The following is a 21,508-nucleotide window of genomic DNA, read 5'->3' on the forward strand; positions in this document are numbered from 1 at the left end:
CTGATAGAAACGGGCGGAAAATGGCGGGAGGGGGGAATAAATCAGGCCTACTGCGATGTGTAATAGTCAAATTAAATAATAATCTTGGACGACTTTTAAGAGTTAAAAGAAGGTAGCCAAAAAAAGGTTACAACATTATTTTGAGTTATCGAAAGGTAAGGTAGGTAAAAGAAAGGTAAGATGCCAAGGTATGTTCAATATTTTAAAATAATAACATTATTAAAAATGATCAATCATCTGCAAACTGGCCAACACGGATGCCGGAATACCTGTAGTAATTTTATAAAATTGAAAATTTTATAAATTTTTGACTAGTCTTGAAGATGATTGAAACATTTATCCAAAAAAACACAAACATCAACACGAAGTACATGCATCCACAACAGATAACACGAAGCCATGGTGCCGGGTGTGACAAATTCTGCATAGTAGATAGGCCGTATAGAAATTCAAATAGAATGCAGAGTTTTTCATACTTTGGTAAAACTGCGGTGAATCCGTGCACCCATGGTGGATTACCAACATACCAACATACAACATGAAAGAAAAAATAACTTTTCGATTCCATCGCCCATAGATCAATGACTGACTTTGTTTAGTGATTGCCTAGATTGCCAAAATAGCAAACGTTGCCATAGAAATTTATTTTATTTTATTTACCTTCAGTGTTGCTGAATGCAACTATTATTTTATTTTATTTTATTTTTATTTAAATTTTATTTTTTTTCTGCATATCCTTCATCTTATCCCTTACAGTTTCGTGGTAACAGAGCAGTGTTACCAGATATTCTGAGTTGTTAGCTGAGCGAAACAAGATTGTGCCATTATGTGTTTTGCTTAATAAAATGTGAATAGTTGAAAACCGTCTAAATTTTTTTTTTACAATTTGTTTTAAATTGTTCAATGGATGAATCAAAATCAAGCGCATGTTTACTGTTTTTAATGAAGCAGTATGCGAGGACCAAAAATATGAGAAAAAAAGGGTGCGAAAGAAGAATAATACCACACCCAAAATTCAGCCTCTGTGCCAATGGCGTGTAGTCAATTTCATAGCATCATTGGTACAAGAAGATAACGCGACCGGCACTGATTCGATTTGCGCCCACCGGCATTAAACTCCCAGCGCAACCGAATTGCGTATGTCTGAATGAAACAAAATAAAAACGTTTTCGCGTCCCTCCCCATCGCATCACAAGCCGAAGAAGGATGGAAATAAATACCGGCCAACACCAGGCAGCCAGCGAACCGAGCACTGCGCGTGTGAATGTAGCAAAAGCAACAACAAAAACATCCTTCTAATTCAATCAACCAGCAAACACGGCTAAGCTGTGCGTGTGTATGTAGCTAAAGCAACAACAAAAACATTCCTTCAATTTACCGGCAAACAATCATCGGCCAAGCTGCCCGGCTTTAGCAGCTGTGTATATGTAGCGTGTGTATGTAATAGCAGGCAGTAAGCAAAGCACAGTTCTCATTCAATGGGTTTCCCGTTCCTTCACTCCCGTTCCCTTTCCCGTTTCCATCGCAAGACAAAGGAATGCATTGAAAGGAGGCCAAACGCCGGGAAGCCGCCGTTGTACGTTTTTTGTGATTGATCGGTGGCAGAAAGCGTATGACAAATATACCTCATCCTGCATGAAGCTCGAATAGTATACTGGTTAGAATGTCGGACTGGCAAGACGATACAATTGGTGATGTGAGTTCGATTCTCACTACAGCGCTGTGGTTTTAATTTTTATTTTCTTGTTTCTGGGATGAATTATCCAATAGGAAGGAAATCCCATAAAATGATTTTCTTGTTTCGCTTGAATGTAGTGGTCATCATTTTGGTTGGGAGCCGAGTCCTTATGCCAGTTACGGTTTTTCAAACATACCGTCTTCGGCACAGTGCACATTTCAGCGCATTATCGGCACAGAGATTTGCTAAATAGGCATTGGATTTTTGCAACCTCTTCTATGGGTGCACTTATGTAATTCTACAAAATTGGGATTATTTCTTAAAACTTACTGTGTAAAAATGAATAATAGTGCTTCTACGAGCTATTTGAAAAGATAACTGCATTTTTAGACGTTTTTTGATATTCCAAAGATTTAGAAGGGGTCATTTAAGAGATTTTTCTCTAGCACAAAGAAATTTGACACTTGAGTCAAACTGCTTAATTTCTTCATTAACATGACGTAAAATGATAAAAAACATAGATTCTAGGCTGAGCTTGAATACATGTACAAATGTACATTCAATACAATATTTTTTTAATCTGTCAAACAATTTTTTTCAGTTTTAAGTCAGAGATGGCAGCACTATCTAGCTGTTAAACGGAATTGAGACCCATTTTCGATTTCGAATTATTTAGGAGAAGTGGGACCGGGATAAAGGTGACACTACCTTAACCTATACAATGAAATATGGTTGATCCGAAGCTTAGAGTATGGTGGGGTAAAAGTACGACCTTAGTGCTATCCTATTTTTAGAAAATTTTGCAGTTGTTTTTCTAGAAAACCAAAAGCAGCATTGGATTCCTTAGACTTTTATCTCTCTTCTAAAAAATTACGAAGATAATCGATCGACGCATTTGATAGCAGCAGCGAAAATGCCAAACTGCTATCGAAACGTACTCTTACCCCACTTCTGGGGCAAAAGTTCGGATGATGTGGGGTAAAAGTACGACCATTCAGAATTCCACAATTTTACATGAAGTTAAGAGGAAAACTATTTAATATCAATCTTTGCTTACTTTTGTGTCCGTATCTGAAACAAATCCTATACATGGGCGAACAACCTGCGCGGATTTGGAGTTCTTCACTAATTGTCCATATTCAACAGGTTTACGAAATGCAGTTCTCATCGTATTTGAGCAAATTTTCGCGCGAGCAAGTCTTTGTTGGAACAAAAATATGCGCTGATGTTCCCAGCGAATTTAAGAAAGAAATTAAAATTTCGGTTCAGATTTACTTCAGTAGACTTTGTATATCATTCGTACTTTTGCCCCATTTGCAGTTCGTACTTTTGCCCCTTTAAGGTTTCTTGTGATTCACAGTTTATTGTGCAAAACAGAAACAAATTAATTTAATTCTTTCTTCGGCATTTGCTAGTGGTTGAAAACAACTAAACAGACACATTAAGACTTTCATCGAAAGCCAGAAATTTCGGAGTATTTCTAATTTTTCCAACTAAATTTTGCGTCTGGATGAAGGCAATCCAAATAACTATCAATCCACGCCAGAGTTTTGAATTTTTCTGTTCTCGGTTTGTGACAATCTCAAAACATACTTTTACCCGACTCGTACTTTTACCCCACCTTACTCTACATGTAGGGAAAAGTTTTGAGTCGATATGTTTCCCTAAGTTTAACGATCTGTGTCAATAATCTCTGGTTAGTTCTTTTACCGTAAAACTGGGTAACATTGAACACCGGGTTAACTCCGATCGACATGTAATTTTTCCACATAATCATCAATAAATAAGTTTAAAGTTAAAATATTTCAAAACTTTTTTCTGCTTTTTAAAGCCTTTAAGTTGATAGATTCAAACTGAAAAAAATTTGGATTGTTTTTGAAAATTTCAAATATAAGCAAAAATGTAATTTGAAAATCTTGAAATATCTATTTTTTCGAAGGCTCACAAACAAACACCCTTCCTGATGAAATCAAAGCGTTTAGAAGTAGCAGGTTTATTTATGTGAGAGTTTAACTTTCTTCCTTAGTAAATTTATAGTTTTGGTAGTTATAGTTTTTGTTGTATTTTGAGGTAAATTTTTGACATTTAAAAATTAGGAACGTTTCCCAAGAGTAAGCCAGTATAGGACAAAAGGCCAGAAAACCAATCAAATGGTAAAGTTTGATGGAAAAAATTAAAGGGGAATAGTGCGAGGGTCTAGAGAATTGAATGAAGGCAAAATTTCATTTTTTATGTAGATAACATTTTATAAGTAGGGGAAAATGAGGATACTTGATCCCTGGGGATACTTGATTCCTTCGCTATATCTCGAAACAGGTATGTCTTGCCAAATGTTCCAGAAAAATGTGAAGCATGTAACAAAACAACATCGCTAGTATTTCAACATATTTTTACAATTTTACTTTTCGAGTTATTGAAATTTGTTGGAAAAATTTATCAAAATGTTATTTGGAGATCTTTTTTTATCACTTAAAAATGTGCCTCACATGAAAAATTATAATAGGTTATAATATTTATTTCAATAAGTCTATCGTTGGAGTGTAATATGAACTTCATGGTGTCGTATTTCCAAAGGAATAGTTAACTCTTTTTTTTCTAGAAGAATTTATCCAGAATGTATGTTGTTTTCTTCTGAATGGATCGTGATCATTGATTATCAAGAAATTACAAATATCTGTTCAATAACTAATGTTTATCCGTAATTACTGGATAAAAAGGACTCAAAATACTGTATTAAGCTAAAAACTAGAAAATTGCGTCCTAAAGTATGCAATGAGTATAGGGTAGTAGAATTCTCTTCTCTGATACTCACAAACTATGAAATGAGAACTAATATGGTAAAATATAGTCACTGGACTGGGCTTGTGATATAACTCAGCTGGCAAGTCAGTTGCTTCCTGAGCCGATGTCCGTGAGTTCGAGCCCAAGAGTAAATATCGAATACAGTTGTACCGGATAGTTTTTCAATAACGTTGATAAAGTCGCGAATGCCATAAAGATGGTAAAACGACTATAATCGAAACAAAAAAAAAAAAAATAGTCACTGGACCTTTTATCTTCGGATTTTACTAGATTTTTGCACAGGTTCAGGGAACCCTGAATTCAGGATCAAGTCTCGTCTAGTAAAGTTTCCTGTAACTTAAAAAATATCACAATTTGTTTTAGTCTAACGAAAATGCTTCTAGTACATCTATCAGTCCATGTAACTTTGCAACTTTTGGAGCATATAAACTTGAAATTTCACGCTATCAGATAATGCAAAAGACATTTGCCCCTTTTTTACGGTACTACAAAAAACCGTTCATGAAACATGAAAGAACCTTCCATGAAATCTTCAATCCATCGAAACTTCCTTAAACAGAGAAATAGAATCCCACTTGAATTTCAGATTGGCAAGTAATGAATCCGTGACCAACCACTACCTCGGTAGTTAATCTTGAACAAGATCGTAAAACACTGATTCGATTACCATCGAACACTACTCAGCGATACCAATCATTTCTACCGGGAGGCCTGATCTTTGAGCTCAAACCAACCGCTAATGAATTTGGTTACACAATAATGTGTGGGCAGTTGAGCAGCCGCTGTGTTACTTCCCCTGCTATTAGCCATTGTAGTAGTACCATTTAGAAGTTTCGGCCACACATAATCTACTCCCATCCCGTCAACCTTCTGGTGTGCATCAGCCAGCGAGCATGTGTGAAAGTGGGTCGAATTTCCAAACATCTCCATTTTTGACATTTCATATCTGCACGCCTCGAATGTATCACCGGCAAACAACTAGCCGGTCGCACTAACTGATGAACTATGCCTAAACCTAACCTAAAAACCCATGCCGAGTCAGGCCTTTGGGAAACGAGAGCCTAAACAGCATTTGACTCATCAGTGTCCGTCCAAGTAGCGGCAAAAGCATTAGTTGGAGGGTAAGAGCAAAAAAAAGGCGCTCGTCTTTCACTCTAACTAAACCGCAACGATCTTCAGCGCTTTGGTTCATAAATTTGCGCTTTATGACACACTCACTTGCAATCTCTGACGCCTGATAGTCCTCAAATGCGCTGAAGTTCAACACGTGCGGTTTCTACAAATCCTCTAGGCTGGGACACGACCTTTCTTTGTGAACGACATCGTTCTGGATTGATCTTAACTCGTTTCTATGAACCCTGGCCCATAAATATTAGATGGTACCAAAAGATACCGCCGACCATCGGTGGCTGATCGTTTGGAGATTCCTGTGGGAATGTTGTCGCGATCCGGTTGACACATGTTGGGCTCGGCTGAATTCAAGGTTCGAAGAATTCGGATCTGAACGGACTGACTACTGTGGCAGCTGTTTGCCATTGCCATTGGAATTACCCACGTCGAGAGACTGGAAAGGTAGAGCAACTATTTTTAAATCGGTTTTATTGCAGTTGAGTTGGACAAAAGTTGAATCATAGGTCTGAAACCCCGAACACGAATGACTCATGTGGAGAAGAAAATACCTGTTCATAAAAGTCAGAAAAAAGAAAAACCTCATTTATCATGATTCTTATTAAGAGGGGGGGTGGGGGTTGGTTAGGGTCTAACGGGTAAACAAAAACACCATTTTCACGATTTTTTTCTAGAGCTATCGTTCAAACAAATGTATTCAAATTTTTTGCACTTGTTAAAAAAACATTTAGTAATTTTTTCGTAGAAAAATATTGAAAAATGAGCCGGTGACGGAGCATTTTCGAGGATGCCTTTTAGAAAACAGGATTTGCGGTGGACACTGTAACTCAGCACAGAATCATCTGAAGTCCAAAAATTAGAGCAAAATATTTTTAATAGATGTTTTTTTGGACCCCAACGATTTTATTTAACTTAATAAAAAATATGAAATTTTTGTAGCTGTTTGAAGTAAAGTAAGTTTGAAGTTTTTACGAAGTAAATCCGCAATTTTTAATCTGTAAAATCTCCCCAAAGTAAAAATAAAAGAAAATCGTTGGGGTTTGGTATTTCATATGTAGAAAATATATTCCAAATTTGAAAAGAATCGGATAAGTAGTTTTCAAATGACGATGTCCACGGACTTTAAAAATGTGCTTTTGAGAAAAACGCGTTTGAAGTTTCTGCTCTTGCTTTCTTGCAGTATTAGATAGGAGGAGATAAAGGCCTATAATTTCTACTGTTTTGCTTCAATTGACCTGGAAATTTTACATAACATTCTTGAAATGTTTTACAATAAGAAAATAAAATTAAAAAAATCGATTTTTTGTAAGTGTTAGTCCCTTACCCCCCCCCCCCCCCCTTAAGTCAGACATCTTAAGGACACTCCCGCCTGATAATTTGGAAAATTCTATCTATTTTAAAAAGATAACATATAATCGGGACTGATAACGGCTAAGTAATTACATTTGCCATACAAAATGTGTTCGTGTTTACGTATTAGCTTCTTGAAGTCAATTTGGAAGAATTAGATAGATTATTTTAGACATCCATCGAAAAAAAAACTTGTGAAAGAATTGAGCGGCTGGTTAAGATGGTGTCTGTGGCTTCAGGCAAGATCATCCTAATTCAAAATGTGATTTGAACAATTCTGCTAAATCAAATAAAAAACATTAATTTCTCTCTGAAAATTTCAAAATTTTGTGGTCAAAAACGATTTTTAAACTATTTCGAAATGAACATAAATTTTTATGTAATCCCTATATACGATTTTAACACTGTTGCTGTGATTCAATGAAAACTTTAAAATTCAAGTTATTTTCTTGCATTTTGTACAAAAGATTCTGTAGATTTGTATTGTGACACGAATGCCAAAACGGTGGTAAAGTGTCACAAAAAAAAAAACCAAAAAAAGAATATTTTGTAGATTTGTAAATTATGTTCAAATTGGCCCTTTTTCAAATAAAAAAATAATCGTCCTGAATTGCCCGACTATGAAGTTGAAATTCTGGTATGCCTAAGGCTAAAGATCATCGTTCTTTTAAACAACTATTTTGAAGATGTCTTGCTAATATTCAACTTTCATTTAATTGGATATCAAATAAGCAATTTCAAATTGCTTGGTACTTGTGTCGACATGTTTTACCCGGATTTCACAGGAACCCTTTTCTTTGGTGATAAAGACCCTAGAGCAACATGTCATTTGACGTCCTTTCAGTTATTGGTGAAATTTTTAAAATCAGAGAAACCCCTACTTGAAAAAGATTCTGTAATACATCATCTGACTATATCATCTGGTTGAAAAAAATCAACTCAAGAACATGAGGGGCATTAATATGGAAGAAATAGAAGAAAATCGAAATAATCGCTTTTGTACTTTTATCAAAAACCCAACCGAATATTCGACTGAATATCCGACTTAATATTTGGCCGAATATTTATTTGGCCGAATAGTTAAAAGGTCAATATTCGGTATTCGACCTTTCACCGAATACCACTATTCGGTACATTTCTCATCTTTTAAAAGAAAACATAAATTTTACAGAACACAATTTTACAATTTTTTTTTAAATACAAGGTAAATAATATGAGCCAAAATTGAACAAGTAGGTACTTACATAACTAAATAATGATCATTTTTCATAGTTTCATCTTTTTAATCTATTTAAACTTTTTTACTGATCTTTCTTGCTAACAAAAAAAACATTGTTTGATTCCCTGAATATTAAATGGAATTAAGACGCATTTTCGACTTGCCGGGATTATCAAGGTTTTCTTTGACCGGTTATCAGAATAATGTTGTACTTTCCGATGGAGCTTGATGGACCAGATAGCTAACAGTATTACTGGTGTGATTTGCAATTGATTCGGAAGTTGAGATGAGCAGGAACTTTGGTGGTTGTAAATTCTTGTGCTGGTGATTTTTTTGCAAATCTGGAAAAGCTTTCCAAATTGTATTGGAAAACTACCTCGAAACGATGAATATGGGCCCTAATAAGCCCGGAAAATCAATATTGAGAATTCATTTGTATTAACTGGAAGTTTTTAATTCCATCCTCATTTTTCTGACTCAAAACTAATTCAGAATGTTTGTTTCATCATAACACATCATGTTAATGAAAAAAAAGGCAGTTTGATAAAGTATTATAGCTCAAATATCAAATTCCTTGATACTAGAGAAGCATCTCTTAGAAAATCCTTTCAAACCTTAAGAATGCTGGGAAACGTCTAAAAATGCAGTGATCTTATCAAACAGTTTGTAGAAGCATTATTAGGTATTTACACAGTAAATTTTAAGAAATAATCTTGTGTTTTGTAGGAAAGCATAAGTGGTGGGGTTAAGTCGTCTACTACCGGACACTTAAGATTGTTAAGCAATAACTTCAAAAATAGATTTTTGTAAATATTTGTTCCTCTACTGATTTGAAGAGTATCAATATTATGATCACTTAACTGTATTAGATAAAAATTAATTTACAACATATTCATGTGGTAAGAGAAATCATTTCATGTTAGTTTTCACTCATTTCCAAAAGTATTGTCTATGGCCGAACACTACGAATTACTTCACCAAAGTTGTCACCAATGGCACAAAAACGTAACAAAATGACTGAAATCACTTGCACAGGTCTTGTGAGTATGTGTTTTCCAATACTAAAGGTTCTATGAAGCCAGTCAGAAAAGTTTTTTTGACAAACCACAATGAAACATTTGTTTCGAAAATACTAGAGAAAAATTGTCTATGACCGGACAGCAAAATCTTAAGTTTCTAAGAGGACCAAAATAGTTTCGTTATTGAATCCATATCTTCTGCTTACCATTTGAGGGAGCTCAAGAGATGAAAAAATGAAAGTTTCAAGTTGAAATCATCTATAATTTTTAATATTTTCTTGTTCGGTCATAGACAACAACTTGGTGTCCGGTCATAGACAAATCGCATTTTTTTTTATTTTCCTAATATTTCGTTTGAACTTCCGTTTTATTATCTTATATCTTCTGTAGTCGAAAGATAACCAATCAACGATGTCGTTCATGTGCAGTTCAAATTTTACAAGCCGAAAAAACTTACCACATACAAATGCAAAGTTTAGGCGATCCTCTCCGTACTACTAGGCAAAAGCTTTAGATGCCTATCATTGGTTTACCTTTTCAGATTGGATAACCATATTTCTAACACCATATCAGGCTACAATTTACTTTATTTTCATGGCGTTTAAACATTATTAGGATATTTTGTTTTCGAAAAATCTATGTTGTCCGGCCATAGACGACTTCCTCCTACTATTCTTATTTTGCACTTTTTTCTATTTTTTTCTAATTGTAAGCCAACTGCATCGTCGGTATAAAGTCACGAATAACACAAAGATTTTTAAACGACTTCGGAAAGCTTAGAAAAAAATGGCATGTATTTCAGTTATTTATTTTTGAAGCTTTTTTCATACTTTTAAGAAAAATGGAAATACGACTGTAACATGGCTCATTTTTTCGTGCAAAATTGACGGCAAAAACAAATTTAAATCTAAGGGTCTAACGGGTAAAAAAGCACCATTTTCACGATTTTTTCTAGAGCTATCGTTCAAACAAATGTATTCAAGTTCTTTGCATTATACAAAGCATTGTTAAAAGAACATTTAGTAATTTTTTTGTAGAAAAATATTGAAAAATGAGCCGGTGATGGACGAGGATGCCTTTTAGAAAACAGGATTTGCGGTGGACACTGTATCTCAGCACAGAATAATCTGAAGTCAAAAAATTAGAGCAAAATATTTTTGATTGATGTTTTTCTGGACCCCAACGTTTTTATTTAACTTAAAATTTTTTTTATGAAATTTTTGTGGCTGTTTGAATTAAAAACTACGATTTTTCACGAAAAAATCCGCCATCTGTAAAATCTCCCCAAAGTAAAAAAAAAAAAACGTTGGCGTCTGGTATTTTATATGTAGAAAATATGTTCCAAATTAGAAAAGAATCGGATAAGTAGTTTTCAAATGACGATGTCCACGGACTTTAAAAATGTGCTTTCGAGAAAAACGCGTTTGAAGTTTCTGCTCTTGCTTTCTTGCAGTATTAGATAGGAGGAGATAATAAAGGCCTATAATTTCTACAGTTTTGCTTCAATTGACTTGAAAATTTGACACAACATTTTGAAATGTTTTACAATAAGAAAATAAAAAAAAAATCGATTTTTTGAAAGTGTTAGACCCTACACCCCCCCCCCCCCCCCCTTAAAAAGTTACTTACTCTAAAATCAATTTAAAACCAGATAAAAAATTATCCCTGTTCAAAAATTATTTAGAAAACTATAATGATTTTCGATTTTTTATTATATTTGTTAACATTTGTTTTTTCTTAATTTTCAATTGAAAGGTTGATTGAAATAATCCACGGTAATACTTTGATTTCTAAAAAAAAAAATATTCTCGCTTAAGAAATAAAAAAAATTCACATTTTGAACTTGGGAGAATTGATTTGAAACACAAAATTGATGATTAAGTTTATTTTGATAATATGACACTGACCAAAGTCAGAGATTATATTTTTTTATAATCAATTTTTACTAGTTACCAAGGAAAAATGCTTAAAAAGTCATTTCTGAAGTTCACTATGAAAACTTTATATACTTTCAATTCAACATGTTCAATTCATCATTGAAAGCTTTTAATGACAACATTTATGTTGAGAATTTTCATTTCTCGAGGGATCAATAAGAAACTGATAAAAATAAGAATGGGGAAAATCAAGTTTTGTTGTTAATATTGAAAGCACAAAACAAATACTAATTCAGGTAAAAAATGCTACTTTAAAATTTCAAGCTCCAAATATGTTTGCACGCTCAATTGAAATATTGGGTCCCGGAAAGAACAAGAGGAACAAACAAAGTTGTCAAAATCTAAAATTTAAATGATTCAAAGAAAAACATAAAAATTTCGAAATAGAAAGAATAGAAAACAAAGACAAACTTATTTAAAAAAAAAAATAGTAGGGGAGAGTTGGGTAACGTGGGTCATGGGGAATTGTGGGTCACTCTAAATATGTGTTGAAATATAAATCCCAATCCAACTGTCATCGACGTCGTTTTGCGTAAGCATGTTTTTCTATATGTTGTTGACTTATGTACGCATCATATGCTTCTTTTATTTAACTAGCCTAGAAAAATGTACTTACATAATTAAACAAACACCCGCAAAATTGCATCCGCAGGAGACCTAAAGTACATAACAAAAATATGCTTATACGCTTATGATCTTAGTTTTGTCATGTTCTTTCATGTGGAAAAGAAATTTTTGATGAAACATCAATAAGTCACACAAACGCGACCAATTTGCAAATCATTGCTTGTGGGGAATCGTGTGGCACATTTTGTGGGGTATCTTGAGCCACCTATATTTTGGTGTTTTTATACACAATCAGAACTTAAAATACGTTTTTTCTATCTGTAAAGTTTTCTTAAAGTCTGCTTCATTTAATATTGGAACAAATTCTTTTGCTCATTGTGGCGCTCCTAGTGGACGGATTTGGAAACTTTTTTCACCCACGTGTCAGGAAATTCATTACCTTTCACCATGTATTTATGTCATAACACCAAACGATAGCATTTTGTAAACAACCGCCATGGAAGCCGAACGGAGAGATCAAATTGTGCACAGTTTTCTTGAAAATCCATTGTTGTCGGCATCGAAGCTAGCTAAACAGCTTAAAATGCCCAGAAATACCGTATGGCGTGTTATCAAGCAGTACAAGGAAATATTGACGACGGCTCGGAAGCCGCATTCGAAGCGTCGGAGTGGAACTGTCGACCGGAAACTGCGTGGGAAAGTCATCAAGGCCGTCAAGAGGAATCCCAATCTTTCAGACCGCGATTTGGCCAATAAGTTCCAGGCCGCTCACAGTACGGTGCGGCGAATTCGTCTCCGGGAAGGAATAAGGTCATTCCGAGCCAGCAAACAGCCAAATCGGACGCTGAAGCAGAACAATGTGGCCAGAATCCGTGCTCGAAAGCTGTACGACCAAGTGCTGACCAAGTTCGACGGATGTATTCTGATGGACGATGAGACCTACGTGAAGGCGGACTTTGGGCAAATCCCAGGTCAAATATTTTATTTGGCGACGGCTCGGTGGGATGTACCTGCAAAATTTAAGTTCGTGTTTGCGGATAAATTCGCCCGCAAGTACATGATTTGGCAGGGGATATGCAGTTGTGGTCAGAAAACCAAAGTCTTTCTCACTGACAAGACATTGACATCAGAAGTCTACAAAAAAGAGTGCCTACAGAAACGGATTCTGCCGTTTATTCGTGCCCACGACCGTCCAGTAATGTTTTGGCCGGACCTCGCAAGCTGCCATTACAGCAAAACGGTTATGGAATGGTACGCAACGAACGGGGTCAGCGTAATACCGAAGGACCTCAACCCCCCCAAACTGCCCCCAGTTCCGGCCGATAGAGAAATACTGGGCAATCACGAAGCGGAGGCTTAAGGCAAAGGGAAAACTTGTTAGGAACATGACTCAAATGAAGAACTGGTGGAATCAAATCGCCAAAACGGTGGACGAAAAGGGTGTGCGCCGCCTAATGTGCCGTATTACGGGAAAAGTACGAGAATTTCTTCGAAACAGCAATGAATAATTTTTTTAATTTTTTTTTATGAAATGGTAAAGAAAATGCTACATTTGTATGAAAAACAAATTATGAATTCGTTAATAAATGACTGAACTACACGCAATTGTTTGTGTTCCAATATTAAATGAAGCAGACTTTATGCCAAATGAAGAGTTATGAAAAATGTTTTGTCCATCTTTTCTATTGCGATAGAGACGAACATAAATCCTATATATAAAATTTTATCGGAACGTTCGCAAGCCAGGGTTTAGAAACTATTCGATCATACAGAACTCTCTTTTATATTTGCTCATCTAAAATTGCTTTAAAATAACTAAATGAATTATGAAAATTTAGTTCTGGGTCAATTCATAAACTTTGCACGGTATCTAATCAATTTAGATTTGGAGGCTCACGTTTCCACAGTTTTTCAAAATTAAAAAAAAAAAAATACTTTCTTAAAATAGTCAGAACTTGGGAAATTTGTATTGTATTTAAATTATAATAATAATATAATTTGTATTTAAAAAATGCCTAATAATACCTCTAAAATGTAGAAAACCTTTCCATTTATTTTTTTCATTTTACCTTAAATAATAAAGAAGTTCTGAAACGAAGAAAAAAAGTGGCCCAAGATACCCCACTCTGACCTACAATATTTACCAGCGTCATAAAATTTGGTAAATTTATTTTAAAACTAATACAAAATATGGTGGATAAGATTAGATTTTATAATTGTGAAAGGATTTTTTTGTGTAAAAACATTTAAAAAAAACTTATTTAATTTAATTCAACTCAATGGAACAGCATTTTTGAGGCCTATGTTTTAATGACTAATATGTAAGATTTTGGCGTCTTGGACTCGAATCTTTTGTCAGATTTTGTCTATTAGCTCTAGTTTTGACGATATGTCATTAAATAGTTTAAAATTGATTATTATTATTTTCATAGTTTTCCGCCTTCCATTGAAGTTTTGAATTGAGTGAAATCAATCATCGTCAATTGATGAACCAATAAATCTACATGAAAACCAAAAACTGATTCCAGTGGAACAAAACCGCTTATCCGCTAATCGGTAATCATTGTTTGTTTTTCGACTTTTTCGGCGAATAAATAACTACAAAATTACTTGCCAGTTGGTCCGGACTTTTTGAGCTACTTTGGGCTTTTCACTTCTCTTCAGCGGACCTTAAATTAAATTAATTTTTCTATAATATGCCATTTTACTATACTATTTTGAACTTACTTAATTTAGCGATCGTCTTTACTACTGTGTGTAGTTATTTGTTTACTTTTGAAATTATGTTTATATTTGTCTGTCAGAGTTAAAATTTATAGAGTCCTTCTGTTTAATGACAACGTCGCTATCGCCCCTAATTTTAATGTGGAACATTTCTGCACAAATTCTTGTGTTATATTTTGAGACTTTTTCAACAATATTCGTGTTTTTAAAGTCAAAAATATAACCATATTCTATGCTATGTTGGACTAGTCTTGATCCTCCAACCTTTTTGTTCTTAACATCGTTTTTATGTCGCTCAAATCTATAAGATTTTTTACATTCTCCACATTTTATGTCATAAGCTACAGACAGAAACATTACAAAGCTAATCCGAAAACTGCATCTATTCGTTCTAGAGTGGTACCGAATATTCGGTCGGCTGAATACCGCCAAAAAACCGTTAAGCCGAATATTCGGCTCACCGAATAGTTGAACCAAGTATGCGGCCGAATAGGCCGTATAGGCCAAATACTTATTTTTGAATTTTATAAACTAACGAACCTGTCAAATTTTTCAATTCATGTTGAATTAGTGAAATATTCAAAAGTTACGTTGAAAAAGCTGCAAAATTATCGAAACTTATGGTTGTAGCATTTGAAATTGAAGCTTGAAATAGAATATGAAATAAGCAATTTCATCGATCCAAAATAAAAGTAGTGTTAAGATGGAAGAAGTAGAAGAAAAATGAAATTGTCGCTTTTTAATTTCTATTGAAAACTCAACAGAATATTCGGTTAGCCATTGGCGATTAGCACTTTTTAAGGGATCGATCATTTTTATGCAACATTAAGCGATTTCTATAAGCGATCGCTAGCAACTTTTACCGAGTTAGTAGAATTATTCTAATTTCAGAGATACAAAGATGATCTAAAAATGATCTGACAAAACAAAAAAAAAGTTTCAAAAAAAGTCAACACTAACTTAGTGTTTCATTAGTCTTGACATGAAATTTAGCGAATTTTTTTGTGTATTCATGCAACTATTATTCTTCTACATATTTTATGAAATTGTATAATACGAACTGAATTTACTTGAATTTCATACGATAACGTATGTAGGCTCAAATTTTACCTTAAGGGAGTGAGACGTTTATTTTTATATCTAAACTCAGCTCGAGCAGTATTCATCCATATTATAATATTTATTCGAAGAAGACCAACAACTCATTTAAGATCATTGTTTAATGAATACAACAACACATTTATTTGTATGTACGTACGTCTCACAGACAGTTTTAATGCTAATGTTCAGCGTTGCTTTCAACGATGCATTTTTACATATTTTAATGCTCGAATTTCACACAACTGGTTGCAATTTTTGATAATGAATCAAATTAATAATTTAAAACAAACTCTAAGCTACATAAAAAGCGACCATATTTATAAAGATAAGATGGATAGCTTAACTATATGAATTTAGTGCATCAACTGAAAATTGAGCACCCATTTTTTTTAAACATTGCACTAGCTCCAAAGTGAATATGTCGCAATTTAACGGTACCTAGAGCATCAAAACCGAACCATTAACAGGTATAAACGGTTTCGGACGGAATGACCTGTCGGGTTAAGCGGTTTTACCGATAAGAACCGAACCCATGGGTTTCCATGAATGGACACATCGAATTAACCGCTACAGTTCCTATCTTAACGACTCGCTAACTGCGAGCATTCTTTCGATCCCAGCCTAGCCTAGTCCGATCCCATAGTGTTGTGTTGACCCACCGACCGAATACCTAAAGATGCAAAAAAAAACATCCTCCTTATCTTAACGGCGGCAATCAGCCTAAGGCTGCAGTTAAGCTGATAGTTTCAGGAGGCTACCTTACGATTTTCGAGCTTCTCTAGTCCGCTTTTGGAACATCAAAAACACAAATGACACTTCGCGATGCAATGCAATGGCAATGGAGGTGCGCAAAGAAATGCGCGAGAATCTTATGGTTGTTGAACTTTCGGTCCGGCCGATTGTATGCTAAAAAAACAGCGGACAGGGTATGACCTGACCTGGACTGGCTTGGTTTAACTTGGCTTGGCTTGGTTTGGTCACTTGGTGAAGGTCATTGCCGACGGATGTTATATAATTGCGGATGGGGTAGGTCATAATATGGCATTTACGGTAAATTTGTTGACAATTCATATAAACAGCATTCGAACGAACAATTTGTGCATGCACCTATCAGATTATAACGATACCAATCAGATTAAATTTATGACACAATTTTATAGCTTGCACCAAGTGATTGCAAAGTTCTCAGTAATATCTCAAGTTCGACAAAAGTAATAAAACCTCGGGCTCGACATGTGCCAGGTGAGATTGGTCGTCATCTTAATGTCAACGTGTGTAGCACCCTTTTCACTTTATTTGGATTCTTTAAAATATAATAAATGGGCTTCAAGAGTGTTTTGCTACAAGCTTTTTTTCGAAATTCTAAATTCATGAATAAAATTTAATTCAGTTCTTAATAAGCGCAACGATGTTTAACTTTTTTGTAGGAAATTTGAATGGAAAACCAAAATTTAACATTAAAAAATCACTACAGATATACTGAAACCAAAAAATATCGGTATCAATTTAGGTAAAGAGCGAATGCGCCAACATCGGTTTTCCGAGAAAATTGTGTTTAAAGTTTGACAGCTCCGTAGGCTTCCAGCAACAATATTATTTTGTTTTCTTTATGTCTCGAACTCTGATTATCCATTGGACAAGTGAATTCCTTCAAAATGTCGGTCTTCGAAAGTACTATTTCTTCCAGACGATTGATGAACTCGATTTGTTAACATCTGGCGAATACACCCTTCTAAAAATTCGATTTCATGGGAACAAACCACACACACAAGTTTTACACCAGAAAAGATATTTGATGTAAGACAGTGGTTTTCAAACTTTTTTCACTCATCGCTCTGTTTTTCAAAATTTTTGAGCTCAACGCCCCCCCTGGGCAAATTTTTAGAAAATCTTAAAGAAAATATGGAAATCTAGATCGTTGAAAACCATTAGCTTTTGGCTTTGTGTTATTGTAATGCTTAACTCAAAATTCATTAAAATTTATATGGTCGATTTTGATTTAATTATTCTTTAAACTTCAAACTTTATTCCGAAACTTTCCAGATTTTTAGAATTTCATTTAGGTACATACTACAGACCCCTTCGATTTTGGCAACACGCTCGTACATTTTATGTTGCCAAAATCGAACCGTTTTTTTCTCAGCTTTTTTTCAGTTATTTTTTACAAAATACTATTCTTATTATTAAAAACGTTATTTTTAGTCAATTTCCGATTATTTGTATTCATTTTTTATTTTTGTCATAATTTTTTTTATCCATTTTGCACTTTTCTTGTTTTGTTTATAATGTTTGTTTTCATTTGTCAAATTTGCTGTTTTTGTCAGCCTTCATCATTTTTCAGTTGTTTTTTGTAATTATCACTATTTTGTTTGTATTTGTTTGTTAACTTTTTGAATTGTTCATCTTTTTGTCACTTTTGAGTACTTTATAAAATTTAAAAAAATCCGGTTTTTTTGTTGCATCTTATCACCATTTCAGAACATAAAAATGTGATCATGGTGTTTGTCTATATTAATTGGTCCTGTTATAACGAAAACTAAAAGGTAATGATGGTTCTAAAAACCGTTCGATTTTGGTACATGTGCCAAAATCGGATGTTGCCAAAATCGAATGTTGCCAAAATCGAATGTTTCCAAAAACGAACGGGGTCTGTATTTCGTTCGAAAGGAAAATGCAAATTTTTGAAAAATGACCAAAGATGAGCATACCTCCCTCCTCCCCTATGTCACAATTCGTAACGCTGGAACTTACTTACTCCCCCCCTAGGAACGTAACGTTATTTATGGATGCCCCCTTATTCAAAATCTTAAAATATCTGTTTTTCAAAGGCTCGCTAACAAACACCTCTCCTGATAAAGTGAACGCATTTAGAAGTCAACGCGTTATTTTATGTGAAACTTTGACTTTTTTTTCTACGTATTGGTATAGTTTCAGTGTTATTTGTATGATCATTATGTTATAAATTATTTACTTTTAAGAAAAAGGACATTTTCCAAGAGTAAGCCTGGATAGGAAAAATAATAGTTTTGAAGATGTTGGGTGGTTTTCTTTCAACGTATGCGGATCAAAGTTACCCCGAAACTTGAAGTCTGGTTTTGTCATAAACATTTAATTGTAGCGACGTCGTTTGAATATTTTGCATTTAATGATCACTTTTGCTCCCACATATTTTTTCTCTGCCTTTTAGACCACCAAATATCAGTGTCAAATTTGAGATGAATTGGTTGATTCCTGGATTAGCGCAACGCGTTTCAATTTTGTATGGAAATTTGTATAGAAGAAGAAATTTTTGCACATCATCCAGAAAATTCAAATAAGCCTGAAATTAAGTTGATCTTTTTCAGAGGCGAACCAGCCTGCGGCTGAAAACCTCTCAAATAAAAACAAAAAAAAGTTGGTCTTTGATTTTTGGTTTTGACAATTCCTGGGCTTCATTTATTGCTAACATGACAAGCAGCTAAGCATTTGATGAAAAAAGTTATAACCATTTCAAAATTCAAAATTCTGACCGACTTTGAAAATAAGATTTTTTATATATAATTGATATATACCTAAATCAATAAATAGAAACATCTCAAAAGTGGATTGTCAATTTCCCGCCTTTTTTCCTTCCCCAGAAATCGGAAAATCTGACGATCAATTTCCTAGAAATTCCCGGGCTCCACGCAATACTAAAACCGTGTAAAAAGTATTTCCATTTATTGAAATAGATGTTATTGAACCTTTACTCTGCTCATATTTTGATAAAAATGTATTCTTCATTAAAAATTGTTGATCTTATTTTTAATCGAATAAATTAAACTTTGTCAAAAATAAACGAAAGAAATGGGTTAAACAATGCATTAATTGATGCAATAAATGATTTATTGATATTTTTCAATTTTTAAACTTAAAACTGTATTGTAGAGCAGCCTGACAAAGTTAAAAATCTTAAAAGCATTAGGTTCAATTTCTAACATTATGAGTTCTCCATCTCCATTCTTCCATAACGTATGTATTGAAAAAAAAAACAATTTTTGAACGGTTGTACAAAAACAAACTAAAGCAGATAAAAATGTTCTGTCAATTTACTATGAAAGGTAATAATATAAGCTTACTTGCGAAAAAAAATAGCGACTCTGCCATTAACCTTCCGGCAGCTAATTGGAACACTCAAAATAGCAGTAAAAAAATCCGTGTAAAATGTACAATGAGTTTGACATATTGGGATTTGTTTATTATCTGACAATTGACGCCGGAAGTCTTTAGATTTTCCCCAAAATTGAAAATTGGGTTCATTTCTACGACTTAAAAACACATGTATATTTTTAGATTTCCAAAATTCTATTTTTCGAGTTAGATTCGATTAAATTTTGTTGGAAATAAAATAAAACCATAACATAACTATGTAAATAACAGATTTATGAAGCTTGGTTTTATTTTATTTACAAAAAAAATGTAGCTGAATCTTGCTCGAATATTTTTTTTTAATCTGAATAAATACATGTGTTTTTAAGTCGTAAAAATGAATCAAATTTTTAATTCTGGGGAAGATCTGGAGACCTTCGGTGCAAACCCTTCAGATAATAAAAATATCCATATGTCTCTTTTCTAACCTTCATAACTTTTTCGACGTAACTCGTATCATCATACAGTCTTCAATGAAAATGTGTGAAAATATATCTAAACTCTAAAAACTAAATTTGTAGAGCTATCGGTGCATGTGCATAAAAGTTTCATCCAAAAAAGTGAATTTTGCAGTTCGGCTAGAAAAACTATCGAGGGTTGTTGAGCCATGTTATAGGGTTAATCATATGAGCTGAAATGTGGCATGTGTCCTTCTGGTTGGTCAAGGAACGATTTCAATCCTAAGGTTTAATCCCTTTTTTGGGTCACGCTAGCATGCAGTTGGTAAAGTCAATTTTCTCGATGAATTGCAACAAAACAGTGGGGATGGTCGATCCTATATTCCACCCAGGTTAGAAATGACAGGCAGGGTATTTTATTTCCCGTACAAAAGACGTGTTTCTGAACTTTACTAAAGTTTACTTCACATCAAGTTCTAGAGAGTGTTCTGGTGTGGATGACAATCAACAACAATCAAATGTCACAGCCCATCTAAAAGCCCCTGTTGCCTTTCATTGAAAATTTTTGGGCTATACTGCAGCGTAAGATCTGTTTAAATCATTTCATGGCGAAAACTGTAAGGAATTGATACATAAACCGAAGATAGAGCTCAAAACCAAGCCATCCACATGATAAGCTAAGATTACTTCCTTCCGTGGTAAATTTACAAAACTCAATTATTTATTATTTATTTATTTATTTGGTGTTCTGTATCACGACATAATGTGATGAATAATATTCCTCCAATTCACTCGGTCCATGGCAACCGTTCTCCAACTTCTCGGGCATCCAACATAAGCCAACTCCCCCCCCCCCCCCCCCCCCTCCAACTCAACTATCTGTCTTATTTTTTTAATACCATCATTCGAAAATTATCTATTTTTAATGCATACTTTTTGTTAAGGGATTCATACAAATGCCTCAATTATCTATGGGAAGATCACTTTATTTTCATTTTAAACCTTAAAATTTTTTTATTCGTTTATCTAAACATTACATAGAGTAAGTTGCCCTACTTTGGACTTTTTAAACGGTGGTTTATATAAACCCATGTTTTTCTCATACATAGACGGGTGATTTGTGGTTTTCAAAAAATCCCATTCGTACTTAATGGTCTTATTTGCAAGTTTTAATGAAAATTTTTATCCATGGTCTAGTCGTTTTTAATAGATTTAAAAAGATATGGATGATCCAAATTTCCTACTTTGAACCTACTGTTCCTATTTTGGTACTGGATTTGTACCCTTTATCGAACCTTGATCTTAAATGCCAGTAAAATGCTAGATTTCTCGAAAAAACGTCAAAAATCTTATTAAAAATATTATATTGAATAAAAACACCAAGAACAAATATTAGGAATTTTTAACGATTCGAATAA

This window comes from Uranotaenia lowii, chromosome 3, assembly GCF_029784155.1.
Source record: "Uranotaenia lowii strain MFRU-FL chromosome 3, ASM2978415v1, whole genome shotgun sequence".
Taxonomy (NCBI): domain Eukaryota; kingdom Metazoa; phylum Arthropoda; class Insecta; order Diptera; family Culicidae; genus Uranotaenia; species Uranotaenia lowii.